This window comes from Danio rerio, chromosome 4 (assembly GCF_049306965.1).
Source record: "Danio rerio strain Tuebingen ecotype United States chromosome 4, GRCz12tu, whole genome shotgun sequence".
NCBI lineage: Eukaryota > Metazoa > Chordata > Actinopteri > Cypriniformes > Danionidae > Danio > Danio rerio.
The window spans coordinates 56926393-56952275 of record NC_133179.1 but is presented as its reverse complement, the minus strand read 5'-3'; the positions used below and the strand labels follow the sequence as shown (position 1 = coordinate 56952275).

At 40.0% G+C, this 25883-nt stretch overlaps 2 protein-coding genes and 7 non-coding genes across 11 annotated transcripts in view; 2 read left to right on the top strand and 7 right to left on the bottom strand.

Moving 5' to 3' along the window:
- The window catches only part of LOC137491103 (uncharacterized), a 1183352-nt gene that overhangs the window by 397523 nt on the left and 759946 nt on the right, over nt 1-25883 (bottom strand). The window lies entirely within an intron of this gene.
- LOC137491081 (uncharacterized) overlaps nt 1-25883 on the bottom strand; it is a 131854-nt gene that overhangs the window by 67930 nt on the left and 38041 nt on the right. The gene's annotated exons all lie outside the window — the stretch shown is intronic.
- Nucleotides 10251-10333, top strand: trnal-cag (transfer RNA leucine (anticodon CAG)). Its single transcript has one exon. It is a non-coding gene; the product is annotated as a tRNA-Leu (tRNA).
- On the bottom strand, nt 11411-11483 carry trnav-cac (transfer RNA valine (anticodon CAC)). The gene has a single exon. It is a non-coding gene; the product is annotated as a tRNA-Val (tRNA).
- On the bottom strand, nt 11589-11661 carry trnav-aac (transfer RNA valine (anticodon AAC)). The gene has a single exon. It is a non-coding gene; the product is annotated as a tRNA-Val (tRNA).
- On the top strand, nt 12993-13075 carry trnal-cag (transfer RNA leucine (anticodon CAG)). The gene has a single exon. It is a non-coding gene; the product is annotated as a tRNA-Leu (tRNA).
- trnav-cac (transfer RNA valine (anticodon CAC)) lies at nt 14153-14225 on the bottom strand. Its single transcript has one exon. It is a non-coding gene; the product is annotated as a tRNA-Val (tRNA).
- trnav-cac (transfer RNA valine (anticodon CAC)) lies at nt 15338-15410 on the bottom strand. Its single transcript has one exon. It is a non-coding gene; the product is annotated as a tRNA-Val (tRNA).
- On the bottom strand, nt 15516-15588 carry trnav-aac (transfer RNA valine (anticodon AAC)). Its single transcript has one exon. It is a non-coding gene; the product is annotated as a tRNA-Val (tRNA).

The following is a 25883-nucleotide window of genomic DNA, read 5'->3' as shown; positions in this document are numbered from 1 at the left end:
AGAGACATTCAGAAAATACGGTTAAGAACAATTTCAGTTAGATTTAGCAGTAAAGGGTTTTCATTTATATTGATTTTGTGAGTTTTTACATTAAGACATTAAAATTCAGTTAAAATATAGTTCATTAAGTAAGATTACATTTCATAGAGGTTAAAAAGTGCATTGATACAGCATTAAACAGTTATGTATGAAAGAGTTATGGAGAAATGTGACAAATAGTTATTTTGTGGTTGTTTATAGGTATTGTTTTATTCATTTGTATACAAGTTAAAGGAGGTTGTGACGCACAAATGTGTTTAATTTGTTAATGTCTTATTTTATGCTGTAAGAAAGTGATCACAATACACATGTAGGTCTATTTTGTGATATTAATTGTGATTCGATTTGGAACCTTTTTGAGTGTGATTTAAATAATAATAATATGTCAGTGTCATGTATTTACTAAACAATTGCACTATAGGACAGGTTATTGTTTATAACTCTTAGGTGCCCACAGCATAAAAAGCAGTAGTCAGTGTATGGTTAGCTGCATTGCAGACACATCTAGCGTGCTCCTTAATCAAACGATGTTTTCCTCTGTGTTTTAACAGAAATAAATGTGTTGCTACAAGAACGGACTTTGCCTCCTTCTTGAAAGTGTAACATATTTTGGCGAGCCAGCCAGGAGGAGGCGATAGAGTGACCAGCACCACTAACCTCCCTCCTTTCCCACGAGACGAACCTTTAGTACAATGGATGCCAGTCAGATCTTGCGTGATCAAGTAAGTGCAGCTTTGTGGCAGCTTGGAGAAGAGTCTCTCATAGACGTCTGCAGGCATTTGAAATGTGATGGCCTGGATGGTGGAGAGTCTCGCAGCCAGACACGAAGGGCACTTATTAAAATGGCTGAAGGGGCATTAGATGCGCTGGAGGAAACTGAAGAGAGCGAACAAATTCAGCAGTACTGTGCTGACCTGCTGCTAGTAATTGAAAAACACAATAAAAAGAGTAGTCAGCCAGACCAAGGGGACCCAGTAGGAGAGACTGTCCCAGCTGAAGTCCTAGAAAAACGCTTCTGGTTATCTTCCTCTACTAAGAAGACAACAGATGTTCCACCCATGAGCCGTTTAGAACCAACTCATCTGCTGCCTGAGGTAACACTTCGAAGGGAATTTAGAATTTGTGGCCAAATTGGAGAGAGTGGTCAAAAGGATAAACTGTCATATCTCAGCTTGGTCCGCCAAATGGAGATGGGGATAGAAAAAGGACACACCCAGGCTGAAGTAGTGGAAGCGGTAATTAGGGCTGTTAGTCCAGGGCTGCCTTTAAGGGATATGTTAGAAATTAAGCAGGGACTGACTTTCAATACACTTCTTACCATCCTAAAAGGCCACTATCGTGTTGATAGCTCCACAGAACTTTACCATCAGCTCCTAAACATCTCCCAAGAGCCCAAAGAAACAGCTGTGAACTTTGTATTTCGTGCAATTGAGCTTAAGGAGAAGCTTTTATGGAAAGCAAAAAATGAGGATACCGATGAGCAGTACAGCAGAGCTGTCATCCAGCGAAAGTTCCTCCGCTCAATAGAAACTGGACTGCTGAGTGATGCAGTGAAGTTTCAGATGTTGCCTTTTCTCAGTGATATCAGCATTTCAGATGAGGAACTTATACAAAAAGTGGATGAGGCAGCAAAAGTCGAGTGTGAGAGACAAGAAAAACGTAAAAGATCCATTGCTAGTAAAACTCCTAAAGTGCAAGAGCTCGACACAGACTCTCAGGCAAAGTCCACATCTGCTCAGAGCTCTGTCAAACCTAAGGAGTCTAACCCAACAGCTGCGATAAAAGTCGTAAAGGGTAATGAGTCTAAGCCTGACACCCTGAGTACGCAGCAGATATTGGAAGAACTCCGCAGGGAAATGAAACAAATGTTTCAGGCTGTAATTGAAGCAAACCCCCGTCTACTTGATCAAAAACAAAGAATGAAAGGCTGCAAAAAATGCAGAGAAAAGGGGACAGGTGAGCACTGTTTGCACTGTTTTAAGTGTGGGCAAGAAGGGCACTTCTCTCAGGGATGCAGAGCTACATCGGGAAACGGGCAGGGACTACTGGGACGGGGCCAGCAGTAGTCCAAGAACAAGTGGCCCAAAATGAGAAACCACCACACAGCACAGTCCTCCAACTAACTACAGAGCGTGAAGAAACAGCAGCTGGTGCCCCACTAGCAGAAAGTGTGGTTAACTACATACCACCTCAGTACCATCCACAGTTGGTAAGCCTTGTGGGAAACAGATGTGTAGTGGACTGTGTGATGGACAATTGCCCAGTAACAGCCTTGTGGGACACGGGAGCTCAGTCCAGCATAGTAAATGAGCCCTGGCGACTAAACCACCTTCCTCACACTGTTGTCAGGCCAATTACAGACTTATTGGAAGACGAAACACTAACAGTTCTTGCTGCCAATAACACTCCCATACCATATATTGGCTGGATTGAAGTTAGTTTCAGATTAGAGGGTGACCCTGACACAATAAGTGATTTACAAGTGCCAATACTGGTGTCAAGTGACCCAGCAGTAGCTAGTGATCCTATAATTGGCTATAATGTCATTGAGACCATTATAAACAGAAACAAGGGAAAGACTAAAGGTGGGAAACGGCAGTTGGCACAAAAAGTGAGTAAGGCTTTTGCAATAACAGTGGAAACTGCTCGTCAGGTTGTCCAGTTGATGCAGAATGGTGAGCCAGAAACTGGTGTAGTTCGTACCAGTGGAAAAAAAGTGTTCTTACCAGCCAATCAAGTCACCACAGTCTACATAAGAGCACATGTGAGTTCACAAGCCCAAGGCCAACAAATGTTCTTTTCATCTGATGTGCTTAATCCTCTACCAGAAGGTTTGACCTGCAATAATGGATTGGTACAGATCCCAAACAAGAGAACACCATACATACCAATATCTGTGGCCAATACTTCAGATCGCAACATTTGTCTGGATCGTCATAGTGTGATTGGATACCTGGAACCTGTCAAGGCCGTATATATGGCACCTGTGCAAACAGAAGGAGACAAGACAACAGCAGAAATTAAGAACAGTGCAGAGATAAAGTCAAGTAGAATAGGGGGCACACCACCGCTAAACAGTCAACAAGCTAGAAGACCAACATCATGGGACCCCCCTGTTGAACTTGGTCATTTGTCCAAGGAACAGCAGGAGGCAGTGAGAAGAATGTTGCAGGAGGAATGTGAGGCCTTTGCGTATGACAGTGAGGATGTGGGTAGTATACCATCTCTCAAGATGCATATTACTCTTCATGATACCAGTCCTGTGCAAAAGACCTACATGTCAGTCCCAAAGCCACTTCATAGTGAAGTTAAGGAGTATTTGCAGGATTTATTGAGAAGAGGTTGGATCACGCATTCTCGCTCCCCTTATTCATCTCCTGTGGTGTGTGTCCGAAAAAAAGATGGGACTCTTCGCCTTTGTGTTGACTTTAGGGAGCTCAACCGCAAGTCAGTTCCTGACCGCCACCCAATCCCCAGGATTCAGGATATGTTGGATGTCTTGGGAGGAAGCTCATGGTTCTCTGTCTTAGACCAGGGTAAGGCGTACCACCAGGGTTATCTGGATGAGGAGAGTCGCCCACTTACAGCATTCATCACACCCTGGGGACTCTTTGAATGGGTTCGCATACCCTTTGGCCTGAGCTCAGCACCAGCAGAGTTCCAGAGGAGCATGGAGCATTGTTTGGCTGATTTGAGAGACACAATTTGCCTCCCATACCTTGATGATAATCTAGTACACAGTCACAGCTTTGAGGAACACCTGGAGCACATTCGACTTGTTCTCCAGTGTTACAAGAAGCATGGCATTAAACTGACCCCAAAGAAATGTGATCTGTTCAAATCAAGTGTGAGATTTCTTGGTAAACTAGTGACAGGAGAGGGTTACACAATGGACCCTGCGGAAATAGCTCCTGTGGTGTCTTTAAAAGAGAAGAATCCCACCACTGTTGGTGAGGTACGTCAAATGCTTGGATTCCTCTCTTACTACAGATCTTTCATACCCAACTTTTCCCGTGTGGCCCACCCACTGTACAGCCTTCTCACTGTTCCAAACACAGAAAATCACACTCCAAAACTGACCATGAAAAAGCCCAGTAGAACACAAAAGAAAAATAAAGGACACTTACCATCACAGACGCCTATACAGTGGACCAGCTCTCACCAGGATGTATTGAATCAGCTTGTAGAGATGCTCATCCAACCCCCTGTCCTTGGATACCCAGAGTTTACAGAGCCATTTGTATTACATTGTGATGCATCCCAAGTTGGTCTGGGCGCGGTTTTATACCAAAGACAACAGGGAAAGATGAGAGTGATCGCCTATGGCTCTCGCACCTTGAGTCCAGCAGAGAAGAGGTACCATCTGCACTCTGGAAAGCTAGAGTTTTTAGCTTTAAAGTGGGCCATATGCGAACGTTTCCGGGATTATCTGTATCATGCCCCATCTTTTGTGGTATATACAGATAACAACCCACTAACATATGTGCTCACCTCTGCAAAACTCAATGCGACAGGACACAGATGGGTGGCTGAGTTGGCCGACTTTAACTTCACTATCCGGTACCGGCCAGGTAAGAACAACTCAGACGCGGATGGGTTGTCACGTATGCCTTTGGATATAGAGGAATACATGCTCAGTTGTACGACTGAGGCCAGTCAGGATGTAATAAGTGCATCTATGGAAAGAGTGGTTGCTGAAAAAAGAGACACTTGCCAGGGTATTGGACTGATACAGGTTAGTGCTTTGAGCCTAGTGAGAGATGGAGAAACCAGTCAACAACCTCTTACCTCAGAACAAATCTGCAAAGCTCAGAGAGAGGATGAAATCCTATCAAGAGTTCTCTGGTACAAGTCGCAAAATAGGAGACCAAATAGAGCTGAAGTAAAAGCTGAGGATCCCACAGTGGCCATACTGCTGAAGCAATGGTTGAAAATCAACATGGGCCAAGATGGAGTCTTGCGCCGTAGAACTTCCCATCGAGAACAACTGCTCCTTCCTAAAGCTTACCAGCCATTAGTCTTCAAAGAACTCCATCAAGACATGGGTCACTTGGGGGTCGAAAGAACACTGGACCTTATTCGAGAGCGGTTCTATTGGCCACAGATGGGTAAAGATGTTGAACATTTCGTCACAAGAGTATGCGAGTGTCTCAAGAAGAAAAAGCCGAGTAGACAGACCCGTGCGCCTTTGATACCAGTTCAAACCACCTATCCATTCCAGCTAGTGTCCATAGACTTCCTGCATTTGGATAAATGCAAGCATGGCTACGAATATATATTGGTGGTCATGGACCACTTTACAAGGTTCGCACAGGCCTATGCTACGAGAAATAAAGCTGCCAAAACAGTAGCCGATAAGATCTTTAATGACTTTGCACTCAAGTTCGGTTTCCCAAGCAGATTACATCACGATATGGGCAAAGAGTTTGAAAATCAGCTGATGGCCCGCTTAAAGAAACTCTCTGGCATCCAGGGCTCACACACGACACCATACCATCCCCAGGGTAACGGGCAGGTGGAAAGGTTTAACCGCACCCTGTTATCAATGCTGCGTACCCTAGAGGAAAAAGAGAAAGAGGACTGGAAAGAGTCGCTTGCTAAAGTTATCCACGCGTACAACTGCACAAAGAATGAGGCAACAGGTTATGCGCCTTATTACCTAATCTTTGGACGTTCTCCTCGCTTACCCATTGACTTGTTGTTCAATCTTGGTAAAGATGAGTCTCAGGATACGTATGATGGCTATGTGGGTCACTGGAAAAAGAGGATGCAAGAAGCATATCAGATTGCAGCCAAAACCGCCAATAAGGGAGCGGCTCGTGGAAAAGTTCTCTATGACAGGAAAGTTCAGGGACAAGACCTTCACCCAGGGGACAGAGTTCTCCTCAAGAACCTCACACCCAGAGGAGGCCCTGGTAAGATAAGGACCTACTGGGAAGACCAGGTGTATAAGGTGAAGGAGAGAAAAGCAGCAGACAGCCCTGTTTATGTAATCAGTCCAGAGAATGGGAAAGGACGTGATAAAGTTGTTCATAGAAACCTCCTGCTGCCCTGTGACTACTTACCTCCTGACCAGCCTTCAGTAGAGAGACTCCTGCCACAGAAACACAGCCTGAATTCAGCAAAGGAAAGAATCAGAGGTCAACGGCAACGACCAGAACAGAGTGACACCTCCGACGATGAATATGGCGGCACCTATCATTGGCATCTCAGACAAACACGACAGAATAAGGGTTTTCTGAATCCTCTTGCAAAACCTGTCCAGTCACAGCGGCAGAATCCTCAGCACTATGAAGAGGATTTGCCACTACAACGCGAAGAGGATGTGCCACTACAAAGCGAAGAGGATTTGCCACTACAACGCGAAGAGGATGTGCCACTACAAAGCGAAGAGGATGTGCCACTACAAACTCAGAGACCTGATTTGAGTTTTGCCAGGCCTGAGCACAATGAATCGGGGGCAGACTTTTTAGCTTCGACACCAATAGTGCAACAGACAGTAAAGCAACGCCCACAGAGACTGAGACATCAGCCTGTGGTACTGAGTTATGATACACTGGGTCAACCATCTTTGATTCCACGAAAATGCCAGGTAATTGAGTCTAAGGTAGAGCAAACTAGGGGTTACTGGAGGCCTTGGATGGCTGAGGTGTTTTAAGAGATGCTTTGATGGTTCTAAGAAATGTCAGGAGACATTTAATGTTGTGGGGGAGAGTGTAGCCCTAAGTAAAAGAAACTGTAATAGAAACTGTCACCCCCCATCTTTTTTTGTTTAACTATTTAATTTCATCTAATCCAGGAATAATGTAGTCTTCTGTAACAATGCATGTGTATTACAAAAGTATAGTGTGATATTTATCCCTGTAAAACTCGGGTTCACCAGGAGAGGGCGCCCACGTTCCTTCCTATGTGTCGGTAGCTGAATCACGAGGAAGCAGTAGTCAGTGTATGGTTAGCTGCATTGCAGACACATCTAGCGTGCTCCTTAATCAAACGATGTTTTCCTCTGTGTTTTAACAGGTAAGATAATATTATTTACTGTAATGGTACACTGAAACATATATTGTTCATATGGAGATGCATTTATGTCCTGAGATATTAGATTAGTTGAGTTTGACCGTGATTTAATGGTGCCAAAATGGCGGAAGTGTTAAAAACTAATAGATTTCAATGTGAGCAGTGAGAAACTAATGTAAACATGCGATTAACTGATACTATGAGACACCATGTTTAAACTTTTCGTGATCTTTATTAAGAGGGTTGTGTATAGTGATGTGCAGTAAGTTTAAACATGTGCGTGATCATAAAATAGCATTATTAGACCTTGTTTAGCATTAACTGTTAGCCATTACATTGAAAGAGACATTCAGAAAATACGGTTAAGAACAATTTCAGTTAGATTTAGCAGTAAAGGGTTTTCATTTATATTGATTTTGTGAGTTTTTACATTAAGACATTAAAATTCAGTTAAAATATAGTTCATTAAGTAAGATTACATTTCATAGAGGTTAAAAAGTGCATTGATACAGCATTAAACAGTTATGTATGAAAGAGTTATGGAGAAATGTGACAAATAGTTATTTTGTGGTTGTTTATAGGTATTGTTTTATTCATTTGTATACAAGTTAAAGGAGGTTGTGACGCACAAATGTGTTTAATTTGTTAATGTCTTATTTTATGCTGTAAGAAAGTGATCACAATACACATGTAGGTCTATTTTGTGATATTAATTGTGATTCGATTTGGAACCTTTTTGAGTGTGATTTAAATAATAATAATATGTCAGTGTCATGTATTTACTAAACAATTGCACTATAGGACAGGTTATTGTTTATAACTCTTAGGTGCCCACAGCATAAAAAGCAGTAGTCAGTGTATGGTTAGCTGCATTGCAGACACATCTAGCGTGCTCCTTAATCAAACGATGTTTTCCTCTGTGTTTTAACAGAAATAAATGTGTTGCTACAAGAACGGACTTTGCCTCCTTCTTGAAAGTGTAACATTAACAACAAACATATGAGGAAAGACAAACAAGAGCATAAAATAGACAAGAAACTGCCTTCAGTGTGAGGAGAAATCAACTGTTAACAAAAGAAGTCACTAAGTCTCAATCTCAATTCTATTTTTGCACCTGTTACCGGCTCCAGACCTAGGGGAATCTGGACCGGCACAAGCCAGCACATTGTACACAGTGTTCCAGAATAAAACCAAACTTATATCCATAAGATAAAATTCAAATGTGTCACTTATAGCAACAACAATACTTTATGCACTTGAATACACTTAGAATACAGTATTGCTCTTACTTTGAGATACTCAAGTAATATTACAAGAATTATTAAAGAACACATTACTCCTTCTATACCTACTGGTATAAATGCAAAAAGGATGCTAATCATTATAATAACATAAATAACATTCTCTTTCCCACCATTTCCAAATTACATCAACATTAACACTTGTTATTATATTTATGAGAAATACAAACAATATAGGATTAAATACATTTCCCTTCTACTCATTTATTAACCTTAACTTATTGAGAAAGCAAATTATGATGTGTTAAAACCAAAAATCCAGCATTAAATCATTAAACTCTTACTATCACTTAATACTATTCAAATTGAATATTTTACAGGACAGTGTTTTGCTTTCACAGACATTTCAGAAGAGAATCACTACAAAAATATACACCATATTAACTTAATCTGGCTGACATTCATAACAAATGTAACAGTTACAACAATTACTTAAAGAGCCCATATTATGGGTTTTTGAAAATTCCCCTCCATGTAGTGTGTAACACAGCTCTAAGTGAAGTAAAGTATCCAGCTAAGGCTTAAATCTGTAAGAATACAGTGTTTAAAACGGTTGATTCATCTATATCTATAGCCTTGATACCGATTCATTAGGTGTTTCGCCATGACGTACGAACGAAAGCAAGTTATTCACGTGCACGCGCAAACCCTGGAGATTTCAAACCTGAGGCCCCGCCCTCTGACGCAGAAACCCAGACACACACACACACACAGGTCCTTGCGAAATGTCCCCTTTCGTCACATTTGAAGCACCTGAATTCTGGGCGTTCCTTCATCACATTTTCTGAGCTCATGCATAGTCGACAGGTTTTTACCTGATTGGTGTGCATGACTCTAAAGTGCTGTGGCGCTTCCGACGTCTCGATTTTGGTACTGTATGGTAAGGAGACCATCTCTTCCGGAAATCTGTTTTTTACAAACCTTGTTCCATCTTCTATGTTTGTGCCAGGATACAATCTTCTTTTAATTTTAGATATGGGGAAAACTCCCCGTCTCTCTAGCTTGCTTAAAATTTCTTCATTTGCTAGGTAAACAGGCAGATGCTTGAACGAAACAACATAGTCTCTGTTTTGTAACCTCCGTACTTCAGATTTCACTCCTTTAATTGTCAATCCATTGTCTATTAAAATTTCGGTGTCATCTTCAGTCTCCATTGTTACTTCATACTCCCTTTGTTTGTTTGGGTCTCACCGCCAGCATTCTTCCTTCTCCAATCAGCTCCGTGACTGCTTTGGTTATATCAAATCTTCTTGCATCTTTTACATTTTCTACTTCTACAGTTACTGTTGCTTCCTTTGTGCATACTCTTCTTTGTACCTCTTGCTTATCCTTACCTTTCTCACCTCTTCGTTGGCCGGGCTCTTCATTTTATTTATCTCTTTGTCTGTTGTCAAGTCCATTTTCTTTACCTCTCCGTCTATTATCCAGCCCATTTTCTTTATCCTTTCTTGCAAGTCCCTCCATTTCCATGTCGTTGCCGGGGATTCTGTCCATGATTAAAAATAAAACACACTACATAACCACCCTTCAGTCAGCAAAATGCTGCTGTTAGGTGGTTTTTAAAGACAAAAAGAAAACAAACAAACAAAAACACTCAAGGTCAATAAACAAAAAGGTAGACAAACAAAATGGGGAGAGCCTTTCTCTCCTTACTGCTGCCAACTCACTTCCTGTTTGCTCTATAGCCCCCTCAGGGTGGTGTGGCCGTAAGCAATGACAGCTGTCAAGTGTTGGCTATTGAAACTAGGCGCAGCCCCAGGAGGCGAGCACAGATTAGCTGCCTGCAGCGCCAATGAGCTGGACAGCCGGAGCTGGGCAAGCTGTGAAGCACCAGATTCCATGTCACGGTACTGCGGTGTGGCTCCCAGGAGACAGCTCCTGCCAAGCTTGCATGTCAGGATGGCCGAGCGGTCTAAGGCGCTGCGTTCAGGTCGCAGTCTCCCCTGGAGGCGTGGGTTCGAATCCCACTTCTGACAAACCGAGCCTGCGGCAGTGCGCTCAGGCAGAATTCTTTAACTCTCTGCCCCCATGTCCGAATGATACAGTAGCACTGACAAAGTGCCGCATCACGCGGGCTTTAATGCAAGTGCACTGAAAGGGGATCAAAAGAATTGTCCTGGGATGGTGTTGCTTTTTAAGGTTTGCAGGGCATTTTTTTCGTCAAATCCTCGTACAACGTCAAGTCATGACATTTGACAGATCCATGCCCTTGTATCGTGGATCATCCAGTGAGCAGAGAGCCAATTGAGAATGTGCGTAAAAGCAAATCTGAATGTTTCCGCCCAGTGGCTAACAGGAGACCCTCCGCTTGTAAAGCCATCGTGATAACCACAGGAGCCTCCGGTTAGGGTGAGAGCACTGTCTTGTGGTGCCAGCGCAGAGAGACGGAAAGTCACTTTCCACAATGTTTTCATTCAATGTTCTACGCTGGTGGAATCACCTTCCCATTCCCACTCGGATTACGGATACACCGGTGTCCTTCAAACGACAGCTAACACCCATCTCTTCAGAGTACACCCGAACCCCGGTGAATATCCCTCTCCCTAAAGAAAACGAAACTCCTACTCCAGCACTAAATTCTCTGAGCACAAAACAAATTACTTGGAATAAATAGCCCTTTTTCGTATGCATTGCCTCGTCTTGTTGAATACCTCCACTATTGTATGTCGCTTTGGACAAAAGTGTCCGCTAATTGTATGCTTCCGCCCAGTTTCGAACAGGAGACCTTTAGCGTGTAATGCAAACATGATAAACACTACACTACGGAAACCAATAGGCCAGTGCTGCTTCAAGTATTTATAGTCTTTTTTTATAGAGCTGTCTTGTACGGTCTGCACCGTGAAGGGCCAGCAAACGCACTGGCCACCTGCTCATGCACAACACAAAGCTAAAAGAAATCAGATTCTACGCAAGTTTGCGACACCGTGAGGGGCGGTAAACACTGAGCTGAATTCAAACTTCTAGCCTCACACCGCTCTGCAGAAAGAATGTTTTCAGTGAACCTCAGTACTCAACAGAAGCCTGATTTGACAATTGTCATAAAAGCCAGAGGTTGTTTCCGCCCAGTTTCGAACTGGGGACCTTTCGCGTGTGAGGCGAACGTGATAACCACTACACTACGGAAACCTTCAGGCAAATCGAGCTGATAACCCTTTTTGATTGGGTGCCTGTCGACGATCATTGCTGGTGCGGGCAGTGGATGCTATTATTTTCTCGCCAAAAGAAGAGCACTGTTTCTGCTCGGTTTCGAACCGAGGACCTTTCGCGTGTTAGGCGAACGTGATGACCACTACACTACAGAAACCCCACAAGTGCTTTCATCAGCGAAGTTAGGCCTGCAAGGATAAAACAAGGCGTACGCGCTGGTCAATCGAGCGGACAAAGCCAACTCAGCGTGACAAGCTCCCTGCAGGTATTAGGGCCAATTTACAATCCGGGCCCGACACAGCTGTACAGGTCCTTGCGAAATGTCCCCTTTCGTCACATTTGAAGCACCTGAATTCTGGGCGTTCCTTCATCACATTTTCTGAGCTCATGCATAGTCGACAGGTTTTTACCTGATTGGTGTGCATGACTCTAAAGTGCTGTGGCGCTTCCGCCGTCTCGATTTTGGTACTGTATGGTAAGGAGACCATCTCTTCCGGAAATCTGTTTTTTACAAACCTTGTTCCATCTTCTATGTTTGTGCCAGGATACAATCTTCTTTTAATTTTAGATATGGGGAAAACTCCCCGTCTCTCTAGCTTGCTTAAAATTTCTTCATTTGCTAGGTAAACAGGCAGATGCTTGAACGAAACAACATAGTCTCTGTTTTGTAACCTCCGTACTTCAGATTTCACTCCTTTAATTGTCAATCCATTGTCTATTAAAATTTCGGTGTCATCTTCAGTCTCCATTGTTACTTCATACTCCCTTTGTTTGTTTGGGTCTCACCGCCAGCATTCTTCCTTCTCCAATCAGCTCCGTGACTGCTTTGGTTATATCAAATCTTCTTGCATCTTTTACATTTTCTACTTCTACAGTTACTGTTGCTTCCTTTGTGCATACTCTTCTTTGTACCTCTTGCTTATCCTTACCTTTCTCACCTCTTCGTTGGCCGGGCTCTTCATTTTATTTATCTCTTTGTCTGTTGTCAAGTCCATTTTCTTTACCTCTCCGTCTATTATCCAGCCCATTTTCTTTATCCTTTCTTGCAAGTCCCTCCATTTCCATGTCGTTGCCGGGGATTCTGTCCATGATTAAAAATAAAACACACTACATAACCACCCTTCAGTCAGCAAAATGCTGCTGTTAGGTGGTTTTTAAAGACAAAAAGAAAACAAACAAACAAAAACACTCAAGGTCAATAAACAAAAAGGTAGACAAACAAAATGGGGAGAGCCTTTCTCTCCTTACTGCTGCCAACTCACTTCCTGTTTGCTCTATAGCCCCCTCAGGGTGGTGTGGCCGTAAGCAATGACAGCTGTCAAGTGTTGGCTATTGAAACTAGGCGCAGCCCCAGGAGGCGAGCACAGATTAGCTGCCTGCAGCGCCAATGAGCTGGACAGCCGGAGCTGGGCAAGCTGTGAAGCACCAGATTCCATGTCACGGTACTGCGGTGTGGCTCCCAGGAGACAGCTCCTGCCAAGCTTGCATGTCAGGATGGCCGAGCGGTCTAAGGCGCTGCGTTCAGGTCGCAGTCTCCCCTGGAGGCGTGGGTTCGAATCCCACTTCTGACAAACCGAGCCTGCGGCAGTGCGCTCAGGCAGAATTCTTTAACTCTCTGCCCCCATGTCCGAATGATACAGTAGCACTGACAAAGTGCCGCATCACGCGGGCTTTAATGCAAGTGCACTGAAAGGGGATCAAAAGAATTGTCCTGGGATGGTGTTGCTTTTTAAGGTTTGCAGGGCATTTTTTTCGTCAAATCCTCGTACAACGTCAAGTCATGACATTTGACAGATCCATGCCCTTGTATCGTGGATCATCCAGTGAGCAGAGAGCCAATTGAGAATGTGCGTAAAAGCAAATCTGAATGTTTCCGCCCAGTGGCTAACAGGAGACCCTCCGCTTGTAAAGCCATCGTGATAACCACAGGAGCCTCCGGTTAGGGTGAGAGCACTGTCTTGTGGTGCCAGCGCAGAGAGACGGAAAGTCACTTTCCACAATGTTTTCATTCAATGTTCTACGCTGGTGGAATCACCTTCCCATTCCCACTCGGATTACGGATACACCGGTGTCCTTCAAACGACAGCTAACACCCATCTCTTCAGAGTACACCCGAACCCCAGTGAATTTCCCTCTCCCTAAAGAAAACGAAACTCCTACTCCAGCACTAAATTCTCTGAGCACAAAACAAATTACTTGGAATAAATAGCCCTTTTTCGTATGCATTGCCTCGTCTTGTTGAATACCTCCACTATTGTATGTCGCTTTGGACAAAAGTGTCCGCTAATTGTATGCTTCCGCCCAGTTTCGAACAGGAGACCTTTAGCGTGTAATGCAAACATGATAAACACTACACTACGGAAACCAATAGGCCAGTGCTGCTTCAAGTATTTATAGTCTTTTTTTATAGAGCTGTCTTGTACGGTCTGCACCGTGAAGGGCCAGCAAACGCACTGGCCACCTGCTCATGCACAACACAAAGCTAAAAGAAATCAGATTCTACGCAAGTTTGCGACACCGCGAGGGGCGGTAAACACTGAGCTGAATTCAAACTTCTAGCCTCACACCGCTCTGCAGAAAGAATGTTTTCAGTGAACCTCAGTACTCAACAGAAGCCTGATTTGACAATTGTCATAAAAGCCAGAGGTTGTTTCCGCCCAGTTTCGAACTGGGGACCTTTCGCGTGTGAGGCGAACGTGATAACCACTACACTACGGAAACCTTCAGGCAAATCGAGCTGATAACCCTTTTTGATTGGGTGCCTGTCGACGATCATTGCTGGTGCGGGCAGTGGATGCTATTATTTTCTCGCCAAAAGAAGAGCACTGTTTCTGCTCGGTTTCGAACCGAGGACCTTTCGCGTGTTAGGCGAACGTGATGACCAAAATCTGTTTTTTACAAACCTTGTTCCATCTTCTATGTTTGTGCCAGGATACAATCTTCTTTTAATTTTAGATATGGGGAAAATTCCCCGTCTCTCTAGCTTGCTTAAAATTTCTTCATTTGCTAGGTAAACAGGCAGATGCTTGAACGAAACAACATAGTCTCTGTTTTGTAACCTCCGTACTTCAGATTTCACTCCTTTAATTGTCAATCCATTGTCTATTAAAATTTCGGTGTCATCTTCAGTCTCCATTGTTACTTCATACTCCCTTTGTTTGTTTGGGTCTCACCGCCAGCATTCTTCCTTCTCCAATCAGCTCCGTGACTGCTTTGGTTATATCAAATCTTCTTGCATCTTTTACATTTTCTACTTCTACAGTTACTGTTGCTTCCTTTGTGCATACTCTTCTTTGTACCTCTTGCTTATCCTTACCTTTCTCACCTCTTCGTTGGCCGGGCTCTTCATTTTATTTATCTCTGTCTGTTGTCAAGTCCATTTTCTTTACCTCTCCGTCTATTATCCAGCCCATTTTCTTTATCCTTTCTTGCAAGTCCCTCCATTTCCATGTCGTTGCCGGGGATTCTGTCCATGATTAAAAATAAAACACACTACATAACCACCCTGGGGACCAGCACTAAATTCTCTGAGCATAAACAAATTACTTGGAATAAATAGCCCTTTTTCGTATGCATTGCCTCGTCTTGTTGAATACCTCCACTATTGTATGTCGCTTTGGACAAAAGTGTCCGCTAATTGTATGCTTCCGCCCAGTTTCGAACAGGAGACCTTTAGCGTGTAATGCAAACATGATAAACACTACACTACGGGCGGTAAACACTGAGCTGAATTCAAACTTCTAGCCTCACACCGCTCTGCAGAAAGAATGTTTTCAGTGAACCTCAGTACTCAACAGAAGCCTGATTTGACAATTGTCATAAAAGCCAGAGGTTGTTTCCGCCCAGTTTCGAACTGGGGACCTTTCGCGTGTGAGGCGAACGTGATAACCACTACACTACGGAAACCTTCAGGCAAATTGAGCTGATAACCCTTTTTGATTGGGTGCCTGTCGACGATCATTGCTGGTGCGGGCAGTGGATGCTACTATTTTCTCGCCAAAAGAAGAGCACTGTTTCTGCTCGGTTTCGAACCGAGGACCTTTCGCGTGTTAGGCGAACGTGATGACCACTACACTACAGAAACCCCACAAGTGCTTTCACCAGCGAAGTTAGGCCTGCAAGGATAAAACAAGGCATACGCGTTGGTCAATCGAGCAGACAAAGCCAACTCAGCGTGACAAGCTCCCTGCAGGTATTAGGGCCAATTTACAATCCGGGCCCGACACAGCTGTACAGGTCCTTGCGAAATGTCCCCTTTCGTCACATTTGAAGCACCTGAATTCTGGGCGTTCCTTCATCACATTTTCTGAGCTCATGCATAGTCGACAGGTTTTTACCTGATTGGTGTGCATGACTCTAAAGTGCTGTGGCCCTTCCGCCGTCTTGATCACATGTTTTTGGATTTGTCAGGGAAACCAGAGCACCCAGAGGAAACCCACACGAACATGGGGAGAACATGCAAACTCCACACAGAAACACCAACTGACCCAGCTTAGGCTCGAACTAGTGACCTTCTTGCTGTGAGGCAAACATGCTACCCACTGCACCATCATGCAGCCACCATACACATTTTTTCCGAAAATGTATATATATTTTAAGTCTCAGCTCTGCAATTTAACTATTTTTGTGGCAAATATTTTTTTCATTATCTTTTAAACAGTAGGCTGAAAAAAACACTAATTTTAGAATAACAATTAAATTGCCGGCAATGTGGTGGCGCTGAGGGTAGAACGTTCGCCTCACAGTAAGAAATTTGTTGGTTCGAGCCTCAGCTAGGTCAGGTGGCATTTTTGTGTGGAGTTTGCATGTTCTCCCTGTGTTTGTGTGGGTGTCCTCTGGGTGCTCTGGTTTCCTCCACAAATCCAAAGACATTTGGTACAGGTAAATTGAGTAGGCTCAAATATATATATGTGTGTGTGTTTGGATGTTTCCCAGTGATGCATTGCAGCTGGAAGGGCATCTGTTGTGTAAAACATGGATGGTGCTGGATAAGCTCTTGGGTTATTCCATTGTAGCAACTCCAGACTAATAAAGGGACTAAGCTGAAAAGAAAATTAATGAATTTAGTCGGAATTTAAAGGTTTTTGCATCTGATTTCAATATTATTATTTTTTTGGAATTATAAGCTAAGCTTATTGTGCTGTAGGTTTTTGCTTCTACATTTTACCAACAGTAAACCGGAGCATTATTGAACAAAGAAACATACAAAAGAACCCTTCCTTTTCATTGATACAACCTTTATGCAAAAATCTCCAAAAATGAGGTCTCTACACTTTTGAGCGAACTCTGTTCATTTTCCTGGTGTGAAGCTGATTCTGTTAAATTGCTCCCTGTTAGCAAAGTACAGCTCTGCAATTGCAGCGAGCTGGGCCACTGCATTTTGAGAGACACCTTCTCTCTGGAACGCTCTGGTCATGGTTGCTCCACGTCTTGTCAGCTTTAAAAGCCTTTTGTAGCATGTATGACATCACAAACATTATTAGCTGAAAAACTATTTAAAACAATTAATACCTTTATGACCAAATAATTACAATGCAACCACCTATCATTAGCCTAATGAGCACGTAAAATTATATAAGTATCAAATGCACATTTGTTTGTGTGTGTGTGTGTGTGTGTGTGTGAGTGAAAGACAGCATGTAGTAGTGTGTGTAAGAGAGAGAGCCAGTACATGTTTATGTGAAAGCATGTAAAAGTGTGTGTGTGTGTGTGTGTGTGTGAGTGAAAGACAGCATGTAGTAGTGTGTGTAAGAGAGAGAGCCAGTACATGTTTATGAGAAAGCATGTAGAAGTGTGTGTGTGAGAGGGAGGGCTTATCTTTGTGAATGAGAGCTTGTACATGTATTTGTGAGATGTCTATGTGTTTGTGTTGGCAACATTGTATCATTTACAGTCATGCTAAAAAAAGTATTTCTGAATTGAATTGAGATAGAATGTAGGTGTGTGTGAGAGAGAGCATGTACAAGAGTGAGTGTGTTAGTGAGAGTGTGTACAAGTGTGTGTGTGTGTGTGTGTGTGTGAGTGAGACTAGTTAGTTAGTGTTGTGCTGAAATTTGATATGTCCTGAAAACTTGTCAGACCAAACAGTTATTTACTTTTTGGTTTTATTTATTTAATAAATGTATATGGTATTTAAGCAAAGTTTTAGGGGAACTGGATATAATTATAAAGAATAATATTTTGTACATAATATAATCAATTTTATTTTAAAATTTTATTTTAAATAATAATAGGCCTACACACACACACACACACACACACAGTCTAAAAATTGAATATTAAGCATGTAATATACACCCAGTCTAAAGCATGAAGTTTCCAGAAGCACTCAAACTGCTCAAGGCTGGGCTAATGCTGAGGTTTCATCTTTGGGTAGAGACTCAATAATATCCATCTGCACAGTGTGACATCACATTCGACCGGCGCGTGCGTGTGTGTGTGTGGCTTTTTTTCTGTGTTAGTGGGTGAGGCCGCAGGTTTCAAATCTCCTGGGTTTGCGCACGCAACTACTTGTGTTTCGTAGATACGTCATCACAAAACACCTAATGACCCGTTATCAAGACGACTCATTTGAAGCACTATGAGTCGACTCTTTTATAGATGAATCAACAGTTTTAAACACTGTACACTTACAGATTTAAGCCTCAGCTGGATATTTCACTTCACTTAGAGCTGTTACACACTACATGGAAGGGTATTTTCAAAAAAACCATAATATGTGCTCTTTAACAAAATAAATACACTATTTAAATAAAATAGAAATCAACAAGTGAAATAGAAGAAACTGTAGAACTGTTATGGTTATAAACTATATAAATACACACACATGTGAGGGTCCATCTATTAGTCCCATGACAGAACTAACAGCATGGGTGAAGGTCAAATGCGTTTAAGCCTTTTAGCACATGTGAAAAGAAATATTTTTGTTCGTTATAATTTATTTTAATTTGTTTCTAGCTCTGAATTTTAATCTGACTCCAATTTATAATAGTTTTAGATTTAGATTCATCTAATTAAAGCTGATTACCTTATAGGTTGTGATTAGGTCTAATTTAGATTGATTAACCTAATAAATCCTTATATTCCATTAATGTTTCATCGTTTACTCAAAGTCGCTTAGAGTCAGTATGCTGGCCAGTTTCATCTGCTCACGGACACATCTTCGCCAGTTCCGATTCTTAGCAGATAAGCTAATTTCCTTTAAGTAATAATAGGCCGCCCCATGCTTGCTCATACTTAAAGAAAGTTTAATTTAGCCCCTAGATTATATCATACCCCTAGATTATATCATCAGTGATTGTCAGAAATCAAAGGTCTCTAATGCTGTGCCCATGCTCCATCCATTGAGCCTGAATGTATGACTAATCCTGGTTGTAGGCTGCGGAAACATCAGCCTAAACAATCTACTAGACTTAAATGATTTCAGGAGAAATTAGACTTAAACAATAATTTTACATTTATTTGTCAGGAAAAGATTTTCCATTGCAGTTCACATAATTAAACAAAATAAGCCAATCAAGATTGTACAACATCAATTACTCAAAGATACATTTAAGAGTTAAAGAGGAATACCTGACCATGTAGAAATACATTGCAGCATATAAGTCCTGATGCAGAGCTCAGAGACTCACAACCTGCAATGGGGTATCCTGTCTACAGGATTACATGGACACTTCTGCATCCTTTGCCTAAATACTCAAATAATCATAAATTCAAGACAATAAAAGCTTCACCAAGACTCTTGCCTGGTCATGAGTTGATGCGAAGACAATTTTCCTTGTAGTGGAGCATCTGGCAAAGATCTTTCCAAAGTCAAAACCCAAATTAACTGATATAAAGGAGATTGCAAAATATTTCAGTGAAATTAAGACCACTTTATCAATCACACAGAGACATTTAAAATCACACCAAACATGAATATAAAGCCACAGGATACACCATATTAAAACTTAAACATTCTGTGTGGAATGTGAGTGAGCTGCTCTGGTGGAGAAGGTAAAGTCCAGGGCAAAGAGGCCGACTCAGGATGCATGATCAAGACAACCTGAACAACTGGTTTTCTAGCTGATCTTCTTCTCACATTGGAAAGTTTATTATTTTAGTGCCTGATCATTCTCATGCTCTTGTCTCGTGAGGAGTTCCATAACAGTTTGCAGATTTTATTATTATGGAGAGATATAGCCATCCTTACATTATTATGTGCATATCTGATCTTAAACTGTAGTTCTCCTGTACACTGCAACGAGAACCTCAGTCAATAATATTTATGTAAAACTGAAGTTTTGTTGCATCATATGATCATATTTTAAACTTTTCATAAAATCATCAAACAATGTGTACCTAAAAAGCATTTTCTAAGAAATAAAAAAGTTCTGTCCTATTGTCACTAAGTTATTGTTACTTTTTTTCAACTGGATATGTGGTTTATATGTAGTATATATATATATATATATATATATATATATATATATATATATTGATTTGTCTATTTGCTGGCTTGCTATCAGAAAACAAACACTAAGCTAGGCGATAGATTAATTAAATTCTACAATTACAAGTGATTTGTAATTTGTTCATTTATACCCCATTTTTTGTTTAATGATGTTTTTCTATGCAGACTTTATGTATTGGTCTAATATTTGTATAAAGATAGTTTGCATTTGCATTTACTCATTTAGCATCTTTTATCCTGCGACAACAACTAATGACAAAAGAAGAAACAGACTCAGCCTATTAAAGGTTCAGAGCTTGTGTTATTAAATGCTAACAAACCTTAAGCCAAGTCCAACAAGTAAAGCCACACAATGTTGTTTTAAAGCTTATTTAATTTTATTTATTTTTTTAAATGCACCGTTCTATTCTCAAGTCAAGTTGTTAAGCTCATTAGGCCCTGTGGCTTTTGTTTTTTATTTATATCTTTCACTTAAATTGCTGTTTCATAAAAACATCTACTGGGAAGAGTTGCCATATTTGATATAAAGATTTAATGGCACAAACGTGTTATTTAATTTTAAGCTTGTTTGTTTTTATTTATTAAAAAGCCTAGCTTGATGTGCACTATTTTGTTTTTCTTTTGCTTATTTTATTGTTGTGATTTATAAAGTAATCTGATTTGTTATAAAAGCTTTTCTGGTAAAATAATAATAATAAAACAATAAACAACAAATAAACAGTGTTTAAGTGTCTAATGCTGGCAGCATCATATGTTACAAAACTATTCACAAAGACTATTTGACTTATTAAATAACTCATCTCTTGTGCTTTCTTTCATGTTATGTGACAAAATGAATGAATGACTCTGATGAACTAAAAGATTCATTAATTCGCTCATGTGCACGATGTGTAGTGCGAGACAAGATTAGTTCATTTTTCGAGTCCTCTATCGAGTTGTTTGTTCACCACATGAAAGACTACAGCCAAACATATGCATTTATATGCCAATCATATGCATTTAGAGCCAGAAAAAGAATTGATCTGTTCACCTCTCGAGTCCTCGGGTTTGAATCATTCGTTCATCATGGGCCAATCATATGCGTTTAGAGCCAAAAAAAAAAAGAATTGATCTATTCAACTCTCGAGTCCTCCGGTTTGAGTTATTCTGTCACGTGATGAACGAACGACTCAAGAACCAGAAGACTCGAAAGGTGAACTAATTATCATGGCTCAGACTGTGTACATTGGTTAAGATTATATGTGACTGTCAGTGTAACGTGAACGCACCACTGACATTTGAAGACATGAAGAGGTGAGCTGAGCAAACAGACAACAATGCCTATAGACAAAAGAGCAGGTAAACATTGAATTATTTTCTTCTTCTTATAATTTATTTATGACTTATTTGTCGTGTGATGAACCGTCTGGACTAGTTGTAGATGTGTTTGGAAGCAATTCGTAACATTTTAATAATATTTTGGCAAATTGAACCAAATGAACGAAATGACTCGAAAAAAGATTCGTTCATCTTGATGAACGAGACTCAAAGATCCGAGTCAGTAAAATGATCCGAACTTCCCATCACTATTGAGTATGCAAAATTCTGTTGTACGCCACTGCGAAAAGGGGCGGGATTAAACAAGATGATTAGACATGAATGGTTTCTCTCCAGTGTGGCTCATGATGTGTTGATTAAGGTGTGATGACTGGCTGAAACTCTTCCCACACTGAGTGCATGTGAATGGTTTCTCTCCAGTGTGGATCCTCATGTGTTGATGAAGGTGTGATGAGCAGTAAAAACTCTTCCCACACTGAGTGCATGTGAATGGTTTCTCTCCAGTGTGAATCCTCATATGTTGATGAAGGTCTGATGAGCGGTTAAAACTTTTCCCACATTGAGTGCATTTGAATGGTTTCTCTCCAGTGTGGATCATCATGTGTTTATAAAGGTTTGATGATTGGTTGAAACTCTTCCCACACTGAGTGCATGTGAATGGTTTCTCTCCAGTGTGGATCCTCATGTGAATCTTAAGATTGTCTTTTTTTCCAAAACTCTTTCCACACTGAGTGCAGGTGAAACGATTCTTGTCTCTCCTTTTCAAAATACCATCAGTCTGTAAATTATTTTTTTCCTCAATTTTGACATGATGTTCCTCTTCTTTACTCTCCTCATTCTCTTCAATTAGGTCTGAAAAAAAAACACTAGTTATTATCAAGTCTTAAAAACTCTCATCAAAAGCTGAAAAGTGAAAAGACACTGGAAACATTGGCTACACACACTGAAATTTTGATGCACATTAAATGTAAAATAAATCAGATCATATTGTGTTTGGTCCATTAACGTGTACACATTTAAGCAGATTCAATTTAATTAATCTTTATTTATTTAGTGCTTTTACAATGTAAATTGTTTCAAAACCGCTTAACATAGAAGTTATAGTTTATGGATATGCATGAACTCTGCTGACATGGTTCCGGTAGAATATCAGTCAGGTTCTTTACGTCCGCATAGCGAGTTCTACAGCAAAAATTTAATTTTGCGGCGAAACCTAAACGCATGAGAGGATGGCAAAGAAGGGAGATTTATTCTTAAATTGATGATGATCTAGTGCCAGTGAATGTCCAGCATCTGGAACAGCATTATTGTTCAGTTCCAGAACCCACAATAGTTGATTAATACACCAGATCAGTCTGACAATCACCGTGAAGAGGTGGAATGACTATAAGGAGACTGTTTTGATGCTGCTTTTAGTGCTGTTATAAGGTTCTAAAGGTACAGTTAAAAAATGATGTACTAGAATTTACATCATTTAGAATGTAATAGGCAAATAACAGTCTGAAACAAATGTGTCAAGCGCAAGTATTTATATGCAAAACCTAATCAGAGTACAATTAAAAGCATTGAAAAAGTCTTAAATTTGATAATCTTAAATTAAGGCTTTTATAGCCTTGAATTATTATACAAAGTCTTGGATTTCATTACAGAGGTCTTAATTTATTTATTTATTTTACCTTTCTAAGATTAAGTTCATACATTAATTGTTTTAAAACATCTATTTCGTAATACTTTAATATGAGGAATAAAATACTACTTATTGTCAAAACTCATTCCTAGGAACTTTACCTTTTTCACAACTTATAGTTAAGTTGTGTACGTATAGTTTCTCTATCTAAAAAGGCTCCTGATCTAAATGCATAGATCTTAAAAAACAAAAATGCATGCATACAGTTTTTTTTATTTAGAAAAATTAAAACCATTTAAAACTGACCAGTCATATATTTTATTTATACATATTTAAATTTGTCTCTTGATTGTATACATATTTTCCCCTTTATAACAAATACATAAATCATCTACATATAAACTACAAAATATATTATTCCCATTAACATTTACAATATTATTAATTTTAATACTAAATAGTGTTACTGATAGTATACTTTCTTGGGGCACTCCTGATTCTCATATATGCTATATATGCTCATATATTCAGATAATATAGTTTTCATACGCACACGAAAAACTCTATTGAATAAAAAAAAAATTGCAATAAAATTAGGCAAATTTCATCAAACACCCATCTCGTGTAAATCTTTTAAAATACCATACCTCCTGGTAGTGTCAAAGGCCTTTTCCGGATTAAAAAAAAAAAACTGCTTATATGTGTTCTTTTTTAATAAAACCATCTCGTACAAAAGATTCTAATCGTATAAGATGGTCAAGAGAACTTTTCCCTCTTCTAAACGCACACTGATATTAATTAATCTTCTGTTTTTTTTTTTAAATCCACACCAATCGATCATTAATCATTCGTTCCATTGTTTTGCAAAGGCAACTGGTAAGTGCTGTTAGACGATAATTATTTAAATGATCTTTTCCTGGTTTAGGTATTGGTATAATGGTAGCTTCTTTCTAAAAGGCTAGTATTTCTCCTAATTTGCAGATATTGTTAATCCGACAAGATGCAGAAATGCCATCTAAAAAGCTGACCTGCTGTTTGTCCAGTCAGGGACATTGACAACATAAATATACAAATTACAATGTTAACCTGGGGCTTGTGATTGTGAAACGTCTGTTAATGAACATCAGGTATAGCATGAACAGTGTGAAAGGAGATTACAGATAACACAGGATTCTGTTTATCCAGTGTTAGAATGACGCGGAGTTAATCATTTCAAGAGTTAAAAGCTCTACAAATACTCAGCCTCAGCTCTCAGAATAAACAGAGCACAATGACAAACAGTGACATACATAAATTGTCAATCATATCATAGCAGTGACCTGATCTCATATGCTATTGTTTTAGAACTTACAATTATTGGAGAAATGACCAGGAATAATAAACAATAGAAAACAGTAAAACTCAAGGGCGAACTGGCCATAGGGAGACATAGGGACATTAGTTAAGTCTGAGCAAAAAACAATAGCCACAAAAGAGACGATTAGGACCAGAACTCCATTCCTTATATATAGTGATGTACATTTGGAATAGAATGACATTATGCTATTTAATAAATTAAACCTTCACTAAAACACTTATCACACACTTTACTGTTGCTTTATTCAATCTTTTTTTAGGTATGTTCTTAATTGTTTAGTTTGTTTGATTTATCTTATTGTCTGCTTACAGCAACGTTGTAGCACTTATTTGCACAAGACAAGAATTTCCTCTCGGGACAAATAAAGTTTATCCTATCTTATTCAAACAATAGACCTTACAGTGAGTAAAATAGTAGTTCTTTGTATAAAGGGTTAAAATAATATTGTCAACTGCAGGTACATCTAACATTAAATGAACACACTGAAATTTTAATCAGTTGGTTTACATCTGTGTACAAGCTTTAAAACAAACCTTTCTCCAGTTGAATCACAGTGTGGGAGTGGCGCAGCCTTATGACGTCACACCACCATGCCACAATAAAAGTCTTTTTTTGTTTAGCTTTTTCCCCCTACTCACTCTTAATTATGAGTCATGACTTATCGATACATTTCTCCCTCATTTTCCACTTTATAATTTATCTGCTTTTTGTTTTGTATTTGTAATGAATGGGGAAACATCAAATTTTTATATTAATTTATATACGTAATAGGTTGAAACTTATTTGGGCTACAGTCCATTTGTCAGGATAAAATCAATATTTATAACCAAACCAAACAAACAAACACATAACTAAATAGTTGTAAAAAAAGCTTTTAAAAATGACTGAAAAACTTAATACACTGTTGAACAATGCATGCACATGTTTAGATTTTACATTTTATAATGTCAGCATTCAGATATTATTTGAGTGTAAATTCAGAATGTGCAACTCACCTTTCCAGTCTTCAATGAAGAAGTGGGATGAGAAATGGCCTCAGTCGTTTTTTTTTTTTTTTTTTTGTATGTTGTTGTTGGTAATAATCTCAATGTAGGAATCAAAAATCGTAGTTTGTCCTCCAAAGTTGTTCTCTTATAGCTAAATAAGCCAATGAAGTTTCTGTTAAGAACGCAGAATATATAGATACAACCCTGCTGAGCTACTTGATCTGGCATGTGATTGGTTAATACTCAATTGGCCCCCATTAATGCTGGTATAAAGATGCAAATGAGCAGTGGGCAACAGTGAAGACTCAAAACACATTACTGCAGAGGATGGGAAGTTTAGCAGCTATACGAACCATAGCTTTAAAGAGAAATAAAGATGTATTGGGAAAATAAGTTGACTTTTGATGGAAGCTTTTTTATTTTGGCTGCTGCATTTTATAGTTAAATGGGTGGTCCACTGCAATATCATATTTTAAACTTTAGTTGATGTGTAATGTAGCTGTGTGAACATAAACAACATCTCTGAATGTAAAAAGTTCAAAGTTCAATGCAAAGTGAGACCTTAAACAGCCGAAATACAGAACTTGATTTTAACTTGCACTGGGAAAAAAATGTTTTAGAAAAAGCCACAATAAAAAAA